The 20,914-nt window shown below is 39.1% G+C and overlaps 1 protein-coding gene across 16 annotated transcripts in view; it reads left to right on the plus strand.

Moving 5' to 3' along the window:
• The window catches only part of LOC105463752 (macrophage scavenger receptor 1), a 764,939-nt gene that overhangs the window by 87,015 nt on the left and 657,010 nt on the right, over positions 1 to 20,914 (plus strand). For 14 of the 16 annotated variants that reach the window (XR_011607204.1, XR_011607203.1, XR_011607205.1 and 11 more), the window contains 2 exons: positions 4,796 to 4,950; positions 5,889 to 6,001. The exons of the other annotated variants lie outside the window; for them this stretch is intronic. The gene's annotated coding sequence lies outside the window, so the exon portion shown is untranslated. The remainder of the gene's footprint in view (positions 1 to 4,795; positions 4,951 to 5,888; positions 6,002 to 20,914) is intronic. 16 annotated transcript variants of the gene reach the window in all.

Below are 20,914 nucleotides of genomic sequence, written 5' to 3' on the forward strand. Positions count from 1 at the left end.
TCTAGTATCTTCTATGCTGGGGATATGTCATACCTTCCTCAAGCATTGTACCATCTCATAAAGTTTACAGTCTCTTTTGCAGCTAGAGCTGTGTGATTCCTTCTTCAGATCTGGTTGTTAATCTCAAAGTTACCATTACTCCTGTGGTCCAATTGGAAGCACAGTCGCAATGTGGATTGTGAAACAAAGGCTGTGATGGATGCTGCAGTGTTCACAAAACACTATTTGTATGCCGATAATTGGGCAATGCAACTGTTGGGTAAACCTACCATCTACATTGAAATAATAGTTAATTTAAATGACTACTATTGAGGGATGACTTCATAGTCTGTACCTTTTAGCTACTTACAGCCATTTTAATTTTTGCTAGTGAAATTTTTATTAGTGAAATTGTTGCAGAACAATAGCTAATTGTCAAAAAATACTGATAATATTTTTATATTTTAAGTATGCATTTTATAGATAAATCTTTTATCAAGTTTTGCTATTTCAAATAATGCCACTGTTTAATTATGAAATTATTCAACTTATTTTACCAGAGAAACCAGTACTTTCTTTAGATGAATGTACTCTTCCCTTCTCTGAGTTGTAATGGAAATAAGGTCATATTAAAATATTTGGTCAATCTATATTTTACTAAAACATTTCAAGGACTACTAAGCTCCTTGGCCTAGAATGCAATTCATGGAGGAAAAAATAGTTTGTTTAAAATGTTATATTAAAGTTTAGAGACAAAGTTATTTTTGGATGTTCTTCTTTACTAGAATGTATAATTTATTTACTTTGTTTTTTTTTTTCAAGTAGGTTTTATTTTGTAGAGTTGTTTTAGGTTTACAGCTAAACGGAGCAGAAGGTACAGAGATTTCCCATATATCCTCTGCCCTCACACATGTGTAGCCTTTTCCATTATCAACATCTCCCACCAGACTGGTGCATTGTTGCAACTGATGAACCTATACTAACACATTGTCATCCAGAGTCCATAATTTGCATTAGGGCTCACTTGTGGAATTGTATATTCTGTGGGTTTGGACAAATGTATGACATGTACCTACATTGTAGGGTCATCCAGAGTAGTTTCATTGTCCTAAAAATCCTCTGTGCTTTGCCTATTTCTTCCTTCTTCCTCCGAAATTCTGGCAACCCTTGATCTTTTTTACTGTCTCCATGGTTGTAGCTTTTCCAGAATGGTACATTGTTGGAATCATAGAGTATGCAGCCTTTTCTGATTGGTTTCTTTCACTTATAACATGCATTTAAGCTTCCTCTATTCATGACTAGATAGCTTATTTCCTTTTAGTACTGAACTATATTCCACTGTATGGATATAACACAGCTTGCTTTGTTTCAGGGTGTGTGTGTGTGTGTGTGTGTGTGTGTGTGTGTGTGTTCCACAGTTAGAATGTAAGCATCATTAAAAGAAAGAAAGGATTTTGTCTGTTTTTTCATTACTCTAATCTCCAGGCCCTGGTACAGACCAGATGCTTTCAAAAAAATTTTCCCCAATGATTGAAATGGAAATTAAAACTCTCATTAGGAGAAATTAAAGCAAATCAAAACAAATTCTCTCACTTTTTTTTTTTTTTTTTTTTTTTTTTTGAGACAAGTCTCTCTCTGTTGCCCAGGCTTGAGTGCAGTGGTGTGAAAACTGCTAACTGCAGCCTCAACATCCTTGGTTTAAGGGCTTCTCCTGCCTCAGCTTCCCATGTAGCTGGGACCACAGGCACGCTCAACCATGGCTGACTAATCTTTTGATTTTTTTGTATAGACAGAGTTTCACTAGGTTGCCTAGGCTGGTCTCAAATTCCTGGGCTCAAGCAATCCTGCCTTGATCTCCCATTGTTGGGATTACAGGCATGAGCCGCCATGCCTGTAATGTGGGTCCGAAATGCAGCCTGCGTTCGAACCAGGGACTCCAGTGTTCTCGGGGCCTGGCGCCGGGGCTGATGGGAAGGCACTTTCATCCGTGAGGGACCCAGGATTGCTTCTCGGCCTCGCGACTATTTTTTTTTTGCCACAGGTACACCACCTCACCTCCCTCACTATTTACCTTCCCCTCAAGGGACTTCTGCTCACTTTTGGGTACCCTTAGCGTTCCCGAAATGCACCCTACATTCGAACCAGGGACCACAGGGTCCCCGTGGCGCAGCGCAGAGGCTGATGGGAAGGCATTTTGTTCCGTGGCAATCCATGCCCCGCTTCTCTGCGGCGCCTTTTTTTTTTCTCTCGAACAGGTGCCTCACTATCCCTCCCTAAAACCTTATCTTCCAATCAGGGACCTTCTCTCCGATTGGTGGTACCCCTACCTGGCCCGAGAGGCACCGTGGGTTCGAACCAGGGACGCCAGGGTCTCTAGGTACCAGCGCAGGGGCTCATGGCAAGGCACTTTCATCCGTGGAGACCCAGGAATGCTTCTTGGCGGAGCCTTTTTTTTTTTTTTTCTGCCACATGTGCCTCCCCTCCCCTCACTCCAACCTTACTATCCTCTCAGGAGCCTCCTGCCCTCTTTGCGTTACCACTAACAGGCCCGAAAGGCACCCTGGGTTCGAACCAGGGACCCCAGGGTACCCGCGGCCCAGCGCTAGGGCTGATGGGAAGGCACTTTCGTCATGGTGGACCCAGGAACACTTCTCAGTGGTACCATTCTCTCTTTTTTTTGTCTGCCACAGATGCCCCAACTCCCCACACTCACAGTTTACCTTCCCCTCAGGGGCCTTCTGCCCACTTTGGGGTACCCGTAGGGAGCCCAAGATGCCCCTGTATTTCAACCAGGGACGCCATGGTCCCCCGGTCTCTGGGCAGGGGCTAATTTGAATTCACTATCGTACGTGGGGGACACAGGCCCCGTTTCTCAGCGGTGCGTTTTTGTTTTTTCTACCCTTCCCTTAAGCCTTACTTTCCCCTCAGGGGTCTTCTGTAAGCTTTGGAGTACCAAAGTGGCGCGTTTATTTTTTCTCCCACAGTTGCCTCACCTCCATTCCCTCAAACCTTACTTCCCATTCAGGGGCCTTCTGCCCGCTTTGTGGTACCCCTGGCGGGCCCGAGACACACCCTCGTTTCGATCCAGTGACCTCAGGGTCTCTGGGTAGCAGCGCAGGGGCTGATGGGAAGGCACATTCGTCCGGGGGGTACCCAGAAACGCTCCTGGGTTGTGTGTTTTTTTTCTTCCTGCCACTGGTGTCCCACGTCCCCTCCCTCAAACCTTACTTGTCCCTCTGAGGCCTTCTGCCCTCTTTGTGGTACCACTAGCTGGCCCAATACACATCCTGGGTTGGAAACAGGGACGCCTGGGTCCCCGGGGCCCAGCACAGAGGCCGACTGGAATGTACTTTCTTTGGAGGGCGTCCCAGGTCCCGCTTCTCGGCATCGTGTTTTTCTATTTTTTCTGCCACAGGTGCCTCATTTCCCTTCCCGCAAACCTGATCTTTCAATCAGGGGTCTTCTGCCCGCTTTGAGTGCACATAGCGGGCCCAGGACACACCCTGGGTTCGATCTAGGGACGCCAGCGTCCCCGGGACTTAGCGCAGTGGCTGATGGGAAGGCACTGTTGTCCATGTAGGACCCAGGAACGCTTCTCAGCGGTGTGTTGTTTTTAATTTTTTTCTGCCACAAGTGCCCCAGCTTCCCTTCCTCGTACATTACCTTCTGGTCAGGTGCCTTCTGCCTGCTTTCAGGTACCCACAGTGAGCCCAAGAATCACCCTAGTTTTCAACTGGGTAGGCCACCGTCCCCAGGGCCCAGCGAAGGGGCTGTAGGGAAGGCACTTTCTTCCGTGGGGGACAAGGAACGCTTCTCGCCAGTGCGTTTGTGTGTGTGTGTGTTGTTGTTGTTTTTTGTGATACCACCGGTAACCCACCTCCCCGCCCTCAAACCTTACCTTCCCCTAAGGGGCCTTCTTCCCAGTTTTGGATACCATTTGTGGGCCCGAAACGCACTCTGGTTTCGAACCATGGAACCCAGGGTTCCCGAGGCCCAGAGCAGGGGCTGATGGGGAGTCACTTTCTTCCATGGGGGACCCAGGAAAGCTTCTCGGCGGTGCAATGTTTTTTTCCTGCCACAGGTGCACCTCCTCCCCTCCCTCACTATTTGCAATCACCTCAGGTGCCTTCTGTCCTCATTGGGGTACCCTTAGCGGTCCCGAGATGCACCCTTGATTCGAACCAGGAACACCTGGGTACACGTGGCACCGTGCAGGGGCGGATGGGAAGGCACTTTTGTCCGTGGGCAACCCAGGCCCCGCTTCTCGGTGGCGTGTTTTTTTTTTCCTGCAACAGGTGCCTCACCATCCCATGCCTAAAGTGGTTTAGGAGCCGCAGAAAGGTGAGGAAGGGCAGTGTAGGGCAGCTAACACTTGAGCATCAAGGCTTTCTGCATTTCTGCTTTGTAAAGGATAAAAATATTTGGGGGGCAGAGAGTATATCTTTCTTCCACTACTTTCAGAGTTGTTGGATACAAAAACGCAGTCCGAGTATGTTAGGACTGGAATCTTCTTTTTTCTTTTTTTCTTTAGAGCTAGAAGTTGAATCTTATTGTCGTTATGTTATTCCAAACATTAAGGCTATACTTAGCAATAGACTTAAGCATTGTATACCTGGGAAGTCAACATACAGTTGTTGAGCCCATGTCATGTCTTTCAGGTAGTGGGGAATAAGATACACTGGAGAGGTTCTGATTGGAAGAGGGCTAAAGAAGGCCAAGTGCACACTGATGGAATATCAGGAGATTTGTGCAGCCTAAGTCTTAAAATTTAATTTGATTTTAAAGTATGTTTATTTTCATTTTTGTTCTGTTTTAGGTGGGTTCTCTAGAAGCAGTGCCTGAAATAGGAATTCAGGTGATAGTGATTTATTTACTGAGGAAGTGATCTTCAGGAAAGAACCTTTAGTGGAGAGAGTGAAGCAAGAAAGAGAAGAGAGAGAAGAAAGCAAGGAGAAAGAGCAAGGCAAGGAGGTGGTATCATATGAAGGCTGGATATGTGTGTGGGGCATGGGGAGCTGAGAACTTTATTCACTGCACGAATGGCAAGGTTGTTGACCTTTTGTACTCCAGAATCAGTCAGTCATTAACTGGTACCCATGACTAAGGACGCAGTGGCAAGGCAGATTTTGCCAGCTGAGGGCAATTCCTGGAGAAGGGAGCAGCTGTGAGCTCTTACCTGCCAACACAATGGGATTCTACTCTTGCACCCAGGGTTAAGGGGAGATACTTTTCACATAACAGAACCAAAAGAGTTTGCTGAAGCACTGTTAAGAAAATGGAAATTATAGGAATTATAGCAGTAGATTCTGACTTTGCCTTTCTTTTGACACAGGTTGTATTTCCTGTAAGACAATAAAGGTAGAAATGATTTAACCGGATACAGATGGAATTTCTCTATTGATTTATATTGAAACTTATGGCACCTTGTACTTTATCACTACTTGCTTTACCTCTGATTATAGCTTCTGCCAGCCACAGCTCATCATGTGCCTGAGGTTGGAATGCCTGGAAGTGACAGTTCTATGATAAGAACTTGTTTTAAATCAAAAGCCAGATCCAGTTCAATTTCTCTGACAATGGGCTCTTCAAATGCTCTGAAGAACAATAGTTTCAGAAGTTAAGCTTCTCTGGCCTTGTGAATTTCTCTCCTAGCAAGGATTACTGAAATTTCATTCGAGTCTTTCTGTGGTCTTTGCTGTATCCAAAATAACTTGTATTTGTTTGATTGCTTTAGTAGCAATATATCCAGTCTTTGGAGACTTTGTAATCCATGATTAGATGTGAAATTTGTCGCTTGTAAAGTTCCACTGATGCCAATAATTAATCAATGGTTACTACTACAGTTTCTAAAAAGAGTGGGTTCCAAAAAAAAAGTTCCTTTGGAAATCACCTCTGTTTTAAATCTCCAGGTTTGTTTTATTATTTGTGATGCTTCAAATCAAAAAAGACCTTCTAATATATATTAAGATTCATTGAGCCTCCCGTAATCTGTTTAAAGGCTGGAAGGTATAATACTATTCTGGTACGTATGTCTTAATATATCTGTATTGCAGAATGATTGGGTACCACTTATGTTTAAAATATCTAAAATGATTAAAATGTATAACCATCTTATGGAATGTTTAGACATGAGAGGAAAAACCTTAATCATTCATAATCTTACTGTTCATATCATTTCGTTTTTAAATTTTCCCTTCCAAACTTACTTTGTTCCTCAGAGTTGTAAATAAAATCTGTACAATTTTAAAACCAGCCTTCACACTTATGTCATGAATATGGCCCATTACATATTATCTGCAACCACCATTTGAAAAATATTGTTCTGTTTTTTGAATAGAAACATTATGCATGTTCATTGGAGAAAATGAAAAGAATAAAAAAGTCAATCTTAGTACCACTGATCCCTTATTCCCCTGTGTCCACTTATGATCCCAGAGCTCACACTGTGGACCTTGTCTTTGAGTGTGGCTGGCAAAGGATATGGCCCTGACAACCTCTCTTGGGCCCTCCTGAGACTGAGATTCGGTCGCAGGTACTTCTTAGGGAGAAATCTTGGTTGGTTCTCCTAGCAAATCTGTACTTTAGCAGATCTACCTACCTATAGCCCTTTGAGGTTGTTGACTTTTCCTTAGCCACTGTCAGAAGAGGCTGATTCTTTTTAAAATTTTTTAAAACTGTTGTTATTTTGTTCCTTTTATTTTTAGTTGACATGTCATAATTGTACATATTTGTGACATACAGAGTGATATTTCCGTATGTGTATATAATGCATAATGTGCAAATCAGGGAAATTAAGCATCTCTGTCACAAAGAATTCATTCTTTTCTTTGTGTTTAGAATATTCAGAATCCTCTTTTGGAGCTTTTTGAAAATATACAACAAATTGCAGTTAATTGTCTTCACCCTGCAGTGCTGCAGAACACCAGAGCTCATTCCTCCTAAGCAGCTGCAATTTTGTAGCCCTTAACCAACCTCTCCCTATCCTCTCTTCCTCCCCTTCCCAGCTTCGAATACCTACAGTTCTACTCTCTACTTCCATGAGTTCAATTGTTTTTTAGCTGCCACATATGAGTAAAAACCATGTGGTATTTACCTTTCTATGCTTGACTTATTTCACTTAATATAGACTCATCCATGTTGCTGTGAATGACAGTATTTCAATATTTTTTTTTATGGCAGAACAGCATTCCATTGTGTATTATACCACAATTTTCCTTATCCACCATCTGTTGATGGACATTTATGTTGATTCCATATCTTGGCTATTATGAACAGTGCTGCAGTAAACATGGGGTGTAGCTATCCCTTTGATGTACTGAGTTCCTTTCCTTTGGATAATCAGTAGTAGGATTGCTGGATTATATAGTAGTTCTATCTGTAGTTTTTTTTGAAAACCCTTCATACTGTTTTTTATAATGGGTATACTAATTTACATTCCCATCAACAGTGTTTTTGACTGTTCTATTTCTACCATGTTGTTACATTAGACATTGGCTCTTCTAATTGATTTGTTTCCTCGGAATTGCCAGGTAGAAGCTGGAAATTCTAATTGGCTCAACTGTTTTCATTTTAGTCAAATATTCTTCTGGCCAAGTCTTATAGATAAGTACACAATGATGGTAATTTATTATATATTTAAAAATAGGATATACTGAATATGTAACCTAAACATAATAATTTTGTCTGTTACCTCTCTTTAAGAAGAGAAAGTAATACACATTTTCTGTGGAAAATTCCTGATACACAGGCTAATAACTGGTTCTCTTTTTGTTACACTCGAAGATGAGATGATTAAAATTATAACTTTAGAAATCTCTTAAACAAATGATTATGTGGCTTTTTTTTTCTTTTGGGATTTAGCCTGTTTATGTGTGTATGTGGTTTTCTTTGTTTTTAACAGTAGTGCTTATGCTTAAAATTCATAAGAGATATTTACAAATAAAATATTATCTTCATTATGCACTTTGCAAAATATTCCCAGTTTATTACATAATATTTTATAGTATATATTTACTATTCAATAATTATTTATACAATTTCCATTCTTTAAAAAATGGCATTTACAACAATTTAGACTTCGTTGTGTATGGAAGTGATGAGACGTCACTATCAGGCAACTTTTCTCCACCTTGATTTCTCTATTCCTGAGTTCCTGATTTCAATCTGTCTCATGGTTACCTAGAATATGTCTCTAAATCGTTTTTCAAAAATAAGTAACATATGTTTACTTTATGAGAGTATTTGAGAATGCTTTGTTGCATAATATGTGAAACATTCATTTTTATTTGTTCTGGAATTTCTAATTTATAACGTTTCACTTCTCACAAATCTGTAGTCTTGTTTCATAGTGTTCTTACAAATAATAAGGCAGAAGAGTCTGTGGCCAGTTTTTATATTTTTCTTTTGTTTTTCTGCATGGATGCTTGTATGCCTTTTTTTTTTTTTTGGATTTGATGCTAAAGTTTTATTTACCAGGGTATGTTAGGTTTTTTCCCTATATTTTTAAATTTTGTTTTTGGAAAGTTATAAGTTTCTTGAGATATGAAGATTGTAGCCTTCACCTCAGGGGTTATATAATATTTATGAAATATGACATATTAAAAATATAGATATCATATCTTTAAAAATATATTTCACTTTTTTGCAGTCTCTTTTTCAGTGATGTCAAATAGCCTATCATAGTTTCTCTTGCAGTTTTCATCTCTGTGTTATTTCAGTGCATTCTGGTAGTTGTAGTAAATTGGTTAATTTCATATCTTAGATGAAACCTTCTGATGTATTTTGGCTTCTGTAAGGCTGCTTTTATCCATGGCATTTCTAATTTTTTACGTTTTTTTCTGTCTTATTCAGCTCTGTTTTACTGTCTATTTTATCATCCTTTCTTCTTCTCCTATTTTAAGTACCTCCTCTTTCATAGAATTTTACTGTGAACTTATTAATACATCATAATTTACCTCTGTTTCCTTAGGAAAGATCAATACCAAGCAATATTATTTTGCTTCTTCAACTTTGCCCAATAAAATCCAGGTGTGATGTTGGATTTTGTTGGTATACTAGTCCAGCCTGGTATTCATCAGAAGCATAGTCAGAAGCTTTGTTTGTATCCTCTCACTGTCCATAGGATGTTATTAAAATTCTTTTCTAGTATGTTTTGCAGAAGAAATTGTCGATAAAAGGTGACTTTATCAGTTCTATGATCCAGTGCCTGGGATAAGGGGAAATAAACAGACTTTATTTTTAGTACAGTTTGTTCTCTGTAGACAGCTATGCTTCTTTCGCAAAGGCCCGCTTTCATATGTAATTTTTTACTGAGCCTTCATTCTCAGTAGAATGAAAGGGGACAGGCATGATGTCCACCATCAACCTGGAGGACAGTCTACCATGTCAGGGAAAAGATCCACCATTGGGCTTCTTATTTCATATAGTTGTGTCACAGGGCGAACCTCAAAGTTGGGGTTCAGCTTGAGAAGTCACATAGGTTCTTGGCTTTGCACAGGAAGGAATTCAAGAGTGAGCAGACAGAATTAAGTGAGAGCAAATTATTAGCACATAAAAGAATGAAAGGGTGGCTACTCCATAGGCTGGTTGGCTATTTTTATGATTATTTCTTGATCACATGCTAGACAAGGAGTGGATTATTCATGAGTTTTCCAGGAATGGGGTGTGGAATTCCTGGAAATGAGGGTTCCTCTTCCTTTCAGACCATGTACGGTAACTTCTGGATGTTGCCATGGCATTTGTAAACTGTCATGGTGCTGGTAGGACTGTCTTTTAGCATGCTAATGCATTATGATTAGTGTATAATGAGCAGTGAGGCCCACCAGAGGTGGCTTTTGTTGCCATCTTGGTTTTGGCAGGTTTGGCCAGCTTCTTTACTGCATCCTGTTTTATCTGCACAGTCTGCTGAACTCCTATCTCAGGGCATGTGCCTCTCTCTGAGTACAGCAGATGTCAACAAGGTTTGGAACTGTTTGCTATCAGTTCCACATTCTTTCTGTCCCCCCTGGATTCATTATGGAAATGTATGATTTTCAAAGAATTTGCTAGATCTTTAGGACTTTATGTGGAACTACCTCAGAGATTGTGCCATGTGAATGTCACCTTGATTTTGTGTTCAGGGTTTTACAATTACTCCTCTAGTTTATTTTTCTTTCATCAGTTTGATTGTGATTTGAAGGAAACAGTAACATCCCTGTACCAATGTTATAGTCTAGAAGTACTCTATTATTTTTAATAGCAACATATTATATTACCAATTGGATGTCCTTAATATTTTAAAGTTTTTGTACCTTAGATTGGGTTTATTATTTGTACAAATATATATTTTTTTAATATGTAAAATTTTGATCCAACAAATTTATTTTTCTTGAGCCTCTTTTTTTTTTTTTTTTGGCTGTTGTTTTGTTTGTTTGTTTTTGTTTAGGTACCTAGTAATTTTTATTTCCTATAATTTTATTTGATGGTAAACTTTTTGAGGAGTGAAATTCATGGTTTCTTAGTATAGCCTCCTATGCCCCAAAAGACAAATAATATACATTAAAAGAATGGATTGCTTGTCTCGAGTTGCTGTTAGGATGCAAATTAGCCCACTAGAGCTCTGAAAAGTGTTACTTGCTGTCTGTCACATGCTCTGATTTTCAAGTGCCCGACAGGCTCATTTGCCCCTCAATTGGCCTCCCCAACTGGGAGTCCCTTCTCATCTTCTTGTCATTAGTTTTGGAGAAGGAAAGCACATGCCATTATTTGCAAAAGCTCGAGCTTGTAGGCCACTCATCAGAACATTGACCATTGACCCTTTATTTGCAATGCTTGTTATCAAACATGTAACGGGAACTTGTTTTCCCTCTGGCATTCAAATCTATGTAACTTCAAGAGTTCTACAGAAATGAAATATAAAGAAAATACCCTGACCTCCTGTGTTAACCAATCTTATAGAAGAAGCATATAAATGTACATTCCCTAAATCTCTTAGGACTGTAAGCTGTAGAAAGTAATAAATTGCCTTACTTGATTCTCTTAATTCTCCAAAGGTTTGCAGACTCAGAATGCCCCTATTTTTAAAGTTTTCAGGGCCTTGTGCTATCATTTCACACATCTCCAAAGGCTCATGGTGTCATGTGATATATCTTTCATTTGATGTATTACCTTCCATAATTACAGCATATGTTTTCTGTGCCTATTAAATCAAAACGAAAATAACAGAGAAAATGAAGATTTCCCCTAATGATTTGCTTATGTTCACATATTGTTTGTTGCTCATATCCAACACCAACCATGCCTGTTTTTTTCCTGGAGTTATTTTACTGTTTTCCACGTGCTTAATTGCTGAATGGTTTGTATCAAAGTATGTTAGAAACATCCAAAATGGAATTCAGAACCAGAAAATATCTGGAAGAAAACCATTTAATTGGAATGTTTAGCACATTCACAAAAGTGATTGGGAATGGAATACTCTTTGTAAGCCCCTTTTTAAACTGACATTTAGATCCTCCATCTTTGTGGGGGCAACTTGGGTTTGACAGAAAATGGGAAATAAATAACATTCTGTCTTGAAGATTTTAAGGATGTAGTTTTATCCTCACACTACAGAAAGCACTTCTTGAGTAGCGCATGTTAAACCTAGCTCACAGAACTATGTTTTTTTGTAAATGTTATTATTATAATTTTTTAGAGACAGGGTCTCACTGTGTTGTTGCCCAAGTTGGAGTGCAGTGCTACGATCATAGCTCACTGTATCCTCAAACACCTGGGCTCAAGCAATCCTTCTGCCTCAGACTCTTGAGTAGAGAACCACACTTTTATAAGAGTTTGTATGGCCCAAATACCTCTCTTCATGATGGTAGGATTTGTTCCTTCCCCTTGGTTTTGCTTCCTTGTGCCACTATAAGAACTATTTATCACAATACATAATACATGTGGAGGCTATTATCCTGGGGAATTTTTGATATTTGTTGTCGTCTTTTGCAGGGATCATTCTTGTCTTTAATCATGTTTCTCCCTGAATTACTTCTTCCTCTCAGAACTCCATGACATGGATATGGTCAAATGAGCCTGGGGCCGTGTCTCTTTTGGAAAAGTTTTCTGCAACTTTAGAAGCCAAATATGGTTAAGGTTAGGACACAAAAGAAATGACAGAATGAGATGCTCTAGTGAGAAAACTGTTTTTATTGGTTTATGTTTTTATGCCCCTTATCACCATCAGAATATTAAAAGCTATAGGGTCAGGATCAGGTAGCAAGCCTAGGGAATGATACAAATGAAAGCTCACGTTTATTGCTTGCTCATTACCAGCTAGTAATTTTCTAAGCCTTTCCCATTTGGTAAAATATTTAATTACTGTTGGGGTCCGTGTGTTTCCTAAACAAAGGAATGAACACACAAGACAACACAGGACAAGACAAACATGGCGGCCACCCCGAGCAGCACGCTCTGCTTTATTTTATACACGCTTGTGGAATTTTACCAGGTCACAAGACACGAGTTGTTTTTATGTCATGAGTTGTTTTTCTGACCTTTCCCTAACTTTCTGAGTTCTCAAGATGCTTAAACATTAACCAGTTCCCAGCGTCTGCTGTTTGCGGCTGACTCTTTTGTTCTTCCTGTTTGCAGAGAAGAAACGTCATGCTTTGTTTGCAAGAGCATAACTATCGGGAACATCTCGTTAGCGAGCATGTGGTCCTCTACAAATTACCACAAAAAACTTGGTCTCATCTTCCTTATGTGTGCTCTAGGAGCAAATGGCATTCTTGGCCCATCTGATCCAGTCCTCTCTCAAGAGTGAGAGAGAAGACAAGAATTTGGAGCCCAATTGTGATTAGTGTTGAGAAATATCTCTCTGCCCACTCACCTCCTCTGCATTTATTCTTTGGCACCTTTTAGGGAGGTAATGTGTAGGCTAAAGGTTTGAGGACTCAAAATTTTGGCCAATGTTATCTCTGTCTCAGAGATGTTCCTCCTATGGAGGTTTAGAAAAATCTGCAACTCTGAGGCTATACCAAATTCTCTATACAAAAGCGTCTTTTTTTTTTTACACCTTATTGTAAAATAAAGCTCTTACCTTGATTGCAATCTTTTGCCTCGGGTATAAACAGATGAAAGACCTTGTGATCAATTTTACTTCAACTCAGAAAAAGTTGGTACCTTGATTACTTTCTTTTCCTTTAGAGGGAATTATGGAGAATAACTTTTTTCTTTTCTAAGGGTTTTCTTAATTTATTTGTCAGCAGAGGTTATTTAATGGCCACGCCATAGCCTCAGAATCTGTAATTCATCTCTCTTGTAAAATTTCTCTTAAAATACTATTATGATTAATAGGTGTTGAAAATAAATATATAGACATTCCTTGACTTACCATGGGGTTATGTCCCAGTAAATCCATGGTAAATTGAAAATATCATTAAGTCAAAAGTGTTTTTAATACACCTAACCAAACATCATAGCTAAGCTTAGCTTACCTTAAATATGCTCAGAACACTTACCTTAGCCCACCATTTGGCAAAAGCATCTGACATGAAGCCTATTTTATCATAAAGTGTTAAATATCTCCTATAATTTATTAAATATTATACCGAAAGTGAAAACCAGAATGGTTGTATGGGTGTTTGAAATATGGTTTCTACTGAACGCATATTGCTTTTGCACCATCGTAAAGTTGAAAAATTGTAAATTGAACCGTCTTAAGTTGGAACTGTCTGTATATGCTTAAATTATTCCTTTCAGACTCTCGCCTGGGCTTCAGTAAACAAATTTGGCAAGGAGAGTTTCAGATGATGTTCAGTGCCAAATTTGCATCTCAGACAATTTGGGGTTCAGAAGAATATTTTGCTGCGACATTGGATTAACTCAATTATGTAGTAATTAACAAGATCTACTTCAATATGAGGATTTCAACACATGCACATATACACTTACCACCTAGAGGTTTTAGTGGCTGGAAAGCAGCAGAAATCCTGTCTTTCCTCCTGAAGGGGAACTTTGTCATCAGACCAAAGAAACAGGCCTAGTAATTAGTCCAAAGTTATTGTGTGGCAATAGCTAGGTAAAATGTCCCACAACAGGAATTTATTTTTGTTCAGGCCTCTGTTGGTTTCTTGTATTATTCCACAACATTAAATGCCCACTTGCTACACTGCATTGACATCAACTAATGCTAAGCTTCTCTGCTGCCTGTACTGTAGCCTCTTCTGTTGTCAATACCACCATTCTTCTTCTTTGCTTGCCTACATTTAGAGGAACAGTTTCATCACTTACTAGGTAGACTGAGAAAAATGTGGCCTTGGCCCTTTTTGAATGGTGTCATTACAGGTATGCAAAATTTTAAAAATGGTTTTGCACAAACACATGAGCTTTTTATTTCAGGAAATATTTAGTTGACTTCTTCCCTGGAGATGCCAGGCCATGAAGGTGCAGCCAAGTTAACAAGAGGATAACAGACAATTATAGACACATTCATAGCAGTACTATTTGCAACAGTGCTAAATTGGAAACAACCCAATCCAGTAGAATGGGTAAATTGTTATATATTCATACAATGGCATAATTCAATCACAGAAAAATTTTGAAAATGCAGTGGCATGGATAAAGCTGACAAACGTAATAATGGGTAAAAGGAACCACAGGCAAAAAATATGCACTGTAGGATTCCATTTATATATATTTCAAAAAACAAGCAAAACAAACCAGTTCTTTTAGATCTTGAGATAGTGGTTACCATTGGAGGCTTCTGTCTGGAAGGGGACACACTGTGGCTTCAGGGGTTCGGTAATGCTCTGTTTCTAGGTGCTTATCTCGTGGATATATTCACTTTGAAAATCCAGTGGGGTGAACTTTCTTATTTGTTTGTTATGCTTCAACAAAGAATTTTACATTAAAAACAAGAAAGAGCAAGCAAGCAAGCAAGCAATCAAGCAGGGTGGTAATGAGAATCTGAGAGCAATGTGCCAACTCGCAATGCCATCTTCGCTGACACGTAAAAATATTTGTGTTTTAACAAGTGTCCTTTGCTTAAATGAAATAGGTATCTACTCCCATTTAGGTGACATGTGATGGACAGTTACTTTTGTTTTTGGCAAATTTTTAAGAGGGAAATTGAGTTGAGCCCAGTGGCATAAAGCAAGAAAGAGGACCAATTCATTGAGGAGCCCATCTGATGACATATGTAGGTTAATAGCAAGAAACTACTAATTAAAACTACTAATGATACTAGCCCCATTGGCCTATATTTTCTGCATAATTCTTGATTTATATCTTCTTCTAACTAAATTGCCTTTCTGATTATCATTGCACATGTAATCATTGTTTGTTTGACAGAAAGAGAAGGCCAGGCGCGGTGGCTCATGCCTGTAATCCCGGCACAGTGAGGGGCCAAGGTGGGTGGATCACGAGGTCAGGAGATGGAGATCATCCTGGCTAATATGGTGAAACACTTTCTCTACTAAAAATGAAAAAAGTTAGCCAGGCATGGTGGTCCATGCCTGTAGTCCCAGCTACTCCAGAGGCTGAGGTAAGAGACTCACTTGAACCCGGGAGGTGGAGGTTGCAGTGAGCCAAGATTGTACCATTGCACTCCAGCCTGGGTGACAGAGCAGGACTCTGTCTCAAAAAAAAAAAAAAAAAAAAAAAAAAAAAAAAAAAAAGAAAAGAAAGAAAGGAAGAGAAAAATCTCTGCATGAATAAAGAGTATCTGTATATTCTCTTTGCAAATGATTAAGGAGATCTTATTTTTATTTTTGAGCTGGAGTCTTGCTCTGTCGCCCAGGCTGGAGTGCAGTGGTGCAATCTCCACTCACTGCAAGGTCCACCCACCGGGTTCACGCCATTCTCCTACCTCAACCTCCCTAGCTGGGACTACAGGCGCCCGCCACCGCGCCCAGCTAATTTTTTGTGTTTTTAGTAGAGGCGGGGTTTCACAGTGTTAGCCAGGATGATCTCGATCTTCTAACCTCGTGATCCACCCATCTCGGCCTCCCAAAGTGCTGGGATTACAGGCATGAGCCACCGCACCCAGCCCACAGTAGATTTTTTGTTGAAAATGTGTGAATGCGTTTTATGCCCTCACTTGCCTTCTTTCCTTCTTTCTTTCTTTTTTTTTTTTTTCCCCAGGTGGACTTTTTGGGATTTTTCTAATGGACTTCCTTTTCTTAGAACATTTCTAGATTTACAGAAAAATTAAGCCAGTAAAGAGGGTTCTCACATAGCCTACATGCACTTTCCCCTATTATTAACGTCTTACATTAGTATGGGGCATTTGTTACAATTAGTAAACCAATATTTGTATATTGTCATTAACATATACATCCACAGTTTATTCAGATTTCTTTTGTTTTTTACCTAGTGTTTCTTTTTCTGCACCAGGATCCCATTCAGGATACCATGTTATGTTTTGTTGCCATGTCTCTTTAGGCTTGTCTTAGCTGTCACAGTTTCTTAGACATCTCTTGTTTTTGATGACCTTGACAGTTTTGAGGAATCCTGGTTAGATGTTCTATAGGATGCCCAATATTGGAATTTGTCTGATTATTTTCTTATGATAAAACTAGTGCTATAGTCATTGGAAGGAAGAACAAGTATAGCATCATCTTCATCACTTTATATCAAGGATACATACCGTCAACATGACTTATGATTGTTGACATTGACCTTGACCAGCTGGCAGAAGTAGTGTCTGTTGGGTTTCTTTACTGTAAAGTTCCTCTTTTGTCCTCTCTCCTTGCTTTGAATTGGAAGTAAACCACATATTGTTACCCTCCCCTGTATAAGAGTGAACTCATGCTATTTGAAGCACAAAATTTTTTTGCTTTTAAAAAGATAGAAATTATAGGGGCATAAATGGCAAGATCAACCAAGTTTCGAACATCAAATTGATGTTTCTTGTGCCATTTCCCTGTGGGGTTATTGCTTTTTGAATCACTGAGGTGGGTGATTTGAAGAATAGATACTAGCTATCATATTGCCTGGCATTTTGAGAATATTTGGGTAATTGAATCTTAATTCATTTAATCTTTTTGAATATGATTTTGAATTACCCACAAAACCTGCCTGATGCATAGATCTTTAAAAATAATTGGTGGTACTAATACCTGTATGTCAGATTATTGCATGTTATACAAAAATATCAAAATTATTATAATAATGCTTGTAAGTTTTATAAATATCAGGTGAGTTACATTTTGAGACGATTTACCTGAAAAAGACAGGACAATCCTGCTAACATTGAGAAAGCTTATCCTGTATGCCGTAGAAGGGGAACTTCTCTGTGTTACATATTTTTGATGAAATTAGAATACTTGGGAAGGAATTCGGAGTGTCACAAACTGCTGACATGAAAAATGAAAGTGATTATAGGTTTAAACGGAAAAACTGATTATAAGGTTTCTAAAGTTGAGCCAGAGGATTTTGAGTAAAGCTCTATGAATCATAGCATTAGACAACAAAGTTTATCACTTTTTCATAGTAAGTTCATAGTGATTTTCCATTTTATGTTTTAGTTTATGACATAGCAGAATTCTTGACAATAAATCTCTTAATTCCTTTAGAGTAAATGGTTCCCATTACATCTAGAAATGCAGAAATATAGTTACACAATAAAACAGTTCTTTTAAAAGCAATTATGTTTATTCAGAAAAAGTCTAGATGAAATTAAATCAGGCTATTTTAATTGATTCATAATGCAATTTTAAAGATTAAAATCAAATATTAAAAGACTAAAATAGCCAAGAAATGCTGAATTGATTAGTAAATAATATGATTAGCTCGAAATGGTCTTATATTAATAACATAAAATCATTTTTTCTGCTGACATTGATTATAGCTAAGTTGACATTGTGAGAGTTAAATGCAGTTTATTGAAAACTGAAATAGTCGAGTTGCCTGGTCTAGTAACGGAGTTACGGTCACTTTATTTGAAGGTAGTAGGCTTACTGCATAAGTAAAGCTGGCAAAGTTATATTTGCTGTACTTGCAGTTACCAAATTTAAATGCGTTCCAGGTGAAAGAGTGTTAGTTAAATAAGCCCTGTCAAATTTTTTATTCTGGCTGCCTCCATTGAAGTTGAGGATGCCTATGGCTGGTGATGCCCCAGGCTTCCTTGTAGCTGAAGAAAACTGAAGAAATGTGGATACTACATTGTAAGTAGAAGATAATACAGTTGCAAAGAGACAGAAACCAAGTATACACACATGCACAAATACACACACACACACACTACACACATGATGTTGTTAGGTGTCATTTCAGAGGCATTGTATCTGTGTATGTGTGAATACTTGATTTCTCTCTCTTTGCAACTTTATTGAAATAAGATCACACATAGCATATCTGCTTGCTTCTTGCATTGCAAAGCAAAATTTAAAGTTAAGTCATTCTTCTGACCAAGGCTTACTAACATAGATAACATTGACAAATAAAAGGGAAAATGATTCAGTTTTTTTTTTTTTTTTTTTGAGACGGAGTCTCGCTGTGTTGCCCAGGCTGGAGTGCGGTGGCGCCATCTCGGCTCACTACAAGCTCCGCCTGCCGGGTTCCCGCCATTCTCCTGCCTCAGCCTCCTGTGTAGCTGGGACTACAGGCGCCCGCCACCGCGCCCAGCTAATTTTTTGTATTTTTAGTAGAGACGGGGTTTCACAGTGTTAGACAGGATGGTCTTGATCTCCTGACCTCGTGATCCGCCCGTCTCGGCCTCCCAAAGTGCTGGGATTGTATTTTTATAATTTCAAAAGCACCAAATGATGTAGTGGGAAGTATTCTAGATTTAGGAAATCTGGTGTTTATCTGAGGTGTTTCACTCCTAGCTCTGGTGCCATTAGGAAGTCATTCAAATCTTTAGTGCGTCAATTTGTTCATTTAAAGAATACTTTTGGATTAGATAAGTCCTCAATAAGTAGTAGTATTATGTGCATTATATACATTGTCATATTTAGTCCTCATCTGAGTTCTGTGAGACGGTCTTCTGCAAATGAGTAAACTGAGGCTGAGCAGGCCTAAGTAGCTTACTCAAGATCACCTCATTTAAATGGGGCTGGATTGGGGAATGTAAATGAAATATTGTTTTACTCAAACTCGAAGTTGGCAAATTATTTTTTAAAACTGTGTAATTAATGAAAGCATGTGTTGTGAATTGAATTATGTTCTCCCAAAATATTCGTTGAAGTCCTATCCTCCAGGACCTTATGTGAATGTGACATTATTTGGAAATACGATTTTGGCAGATATGATCCATTTAATATGCAGTCACACTGAATCAGGCTGGGTCCTAAATCCAGTGACCAGTGTCCTTATAAGAAGGTAACTGGAAGAGTCAGAGATGCAAACGTGAAGACAGAGGCAGAGTTTGAAATTATGCATCCGCAGGCCAAGGAACACCAAAGTTTGTCAGCAGCAAACAAGTGAGGAGGAAACAGACTTTCCCCCTCAGAGTCTCCGGAAGGAACTAACCTTGTGGGCACCTAGATTTTGGACTTCTGGCCTCCAGAACAACCAGAGATTACATTTCTGTTTTGTTTTTGTTTTAATGTTTTAAGTCATGCTGTTTGTGGTACTTTGTTTCAGGAGCCCTAGGACCCTAACACAAAAGGTTTATTTTTAAAATTTATTTATTTCTTTATTTTTTTGAGATGGAGTCTCGCTTTTTTACCCAGTCTGGAGTGCAGTGGCGCTGTCTCGGCTCACTGCAACCTCTGCCTCCCAGGTTCAAGCGATTCTCCTGCGTCAGCCTCCCAAGTAGCTAGGATTACAGGTGTCCTCCACCACGCCGGCTAATTTTTGTATTTTTAGTAGAGACGGGGTTTCACCATGTTGGCCAGGCTGGTCTTGAACTCCTGACCTCAAGTGATTCTTGACTTGTTATTTTGAACGGACTTTGAAAGGGTGGGGTCATCAGTGGAAAGACTGAATGTTGTCAGGTTGCTGTTTTCCCTTTCTTCAAATGCGTCCTTACTTTGCTGTCGGAATTTGGGAAGAGTTTCTTGTTATGTGTTGGTAAGCATTCTCACAGAGTGTGAAGATGAAGAGAAAGTAAATCGTTCTTAAGGTTGTAGAATATAAGAGAATAAACTGTCATTCTGTTCAAAGTGCAGTGTGTACATTTTAACAGGTAATATTTTTATTCTATTATCTCAAAAGGCTCTCATTACAAGTGTCATTGTTTCACACATTTGGTGAGTTAATTTGGTTTTTGTTTGTTTGGTTTTGATACTACAGTAAGGAGACAATGCATTTGTCTTTCCTTTCCTGAACTATCAGGAAAGATAAATGATCTCCCTTTAGATGCCTTGTCAGCATTAAAGAAGTAAAATAGTGGCTTTTCACTCTCTTAGGGGGTGGTATAATCTCTGCAGAAAATTGATATTTCTCATGTACTCTCAGAAAATATTGTTTGCAGCTGAAGTTACAAAAAGACCTCAGTCTATTTAAAACAAGGCAGCAATGTAACCAGAAATGGCACTTGAAAACATGACCAAATTTGACACATTGCACCATTAATGACACAGTCAGCCACGTTGAAGTTCATTTTGATGATAAGACATCAGTGAAATCTGACCATTTTAACTTGTTAGGCCATTCGTTCCCACAGCAGCAGTACATCTAAATCACCAGTAATTTAAAAAATATATATATAATATAAATAAACTCCTGGGACTTCCTCTGAGATTCTGATGCAGAGGTGTTGGGTGAGGCCTGGGTGTATGTAATTTTGAAAACTCTATGTGGGATTCTGGTGTGCAGCCACGGTTATGAACCAGGGCTTTAACAGAAGTGATGCTTGTTAATAAAAAGGAGGCATCTCCTTTGGCTATGAATATAGCATAAAGTTCAGCATGCCAAAAGAGTCTTCTGGTTTTGTAGCAGAATTTTCATAACTGCTTAATTCTAATTGCCCTTGTGTAACTGGTGGTAGGGTGCAGACTTAGAAGTTGATTTTTTGTTGTTGTTTGTTTGT

The sequence above is a fragment of the Macaca nemestrina genome, chromosome 8 (genome assembly GCF_043159975.1).
Source record: "Macaca nemestrina isolate mMacNem1 chromosome 8, mMacNem.hap1, whole genome shotgun sequence".
NCBI lineage: Eukaryota > Metazoa > Chordata > Mammalia > Primates > Cercopithecidae > Macaca > Macaca nemestrina.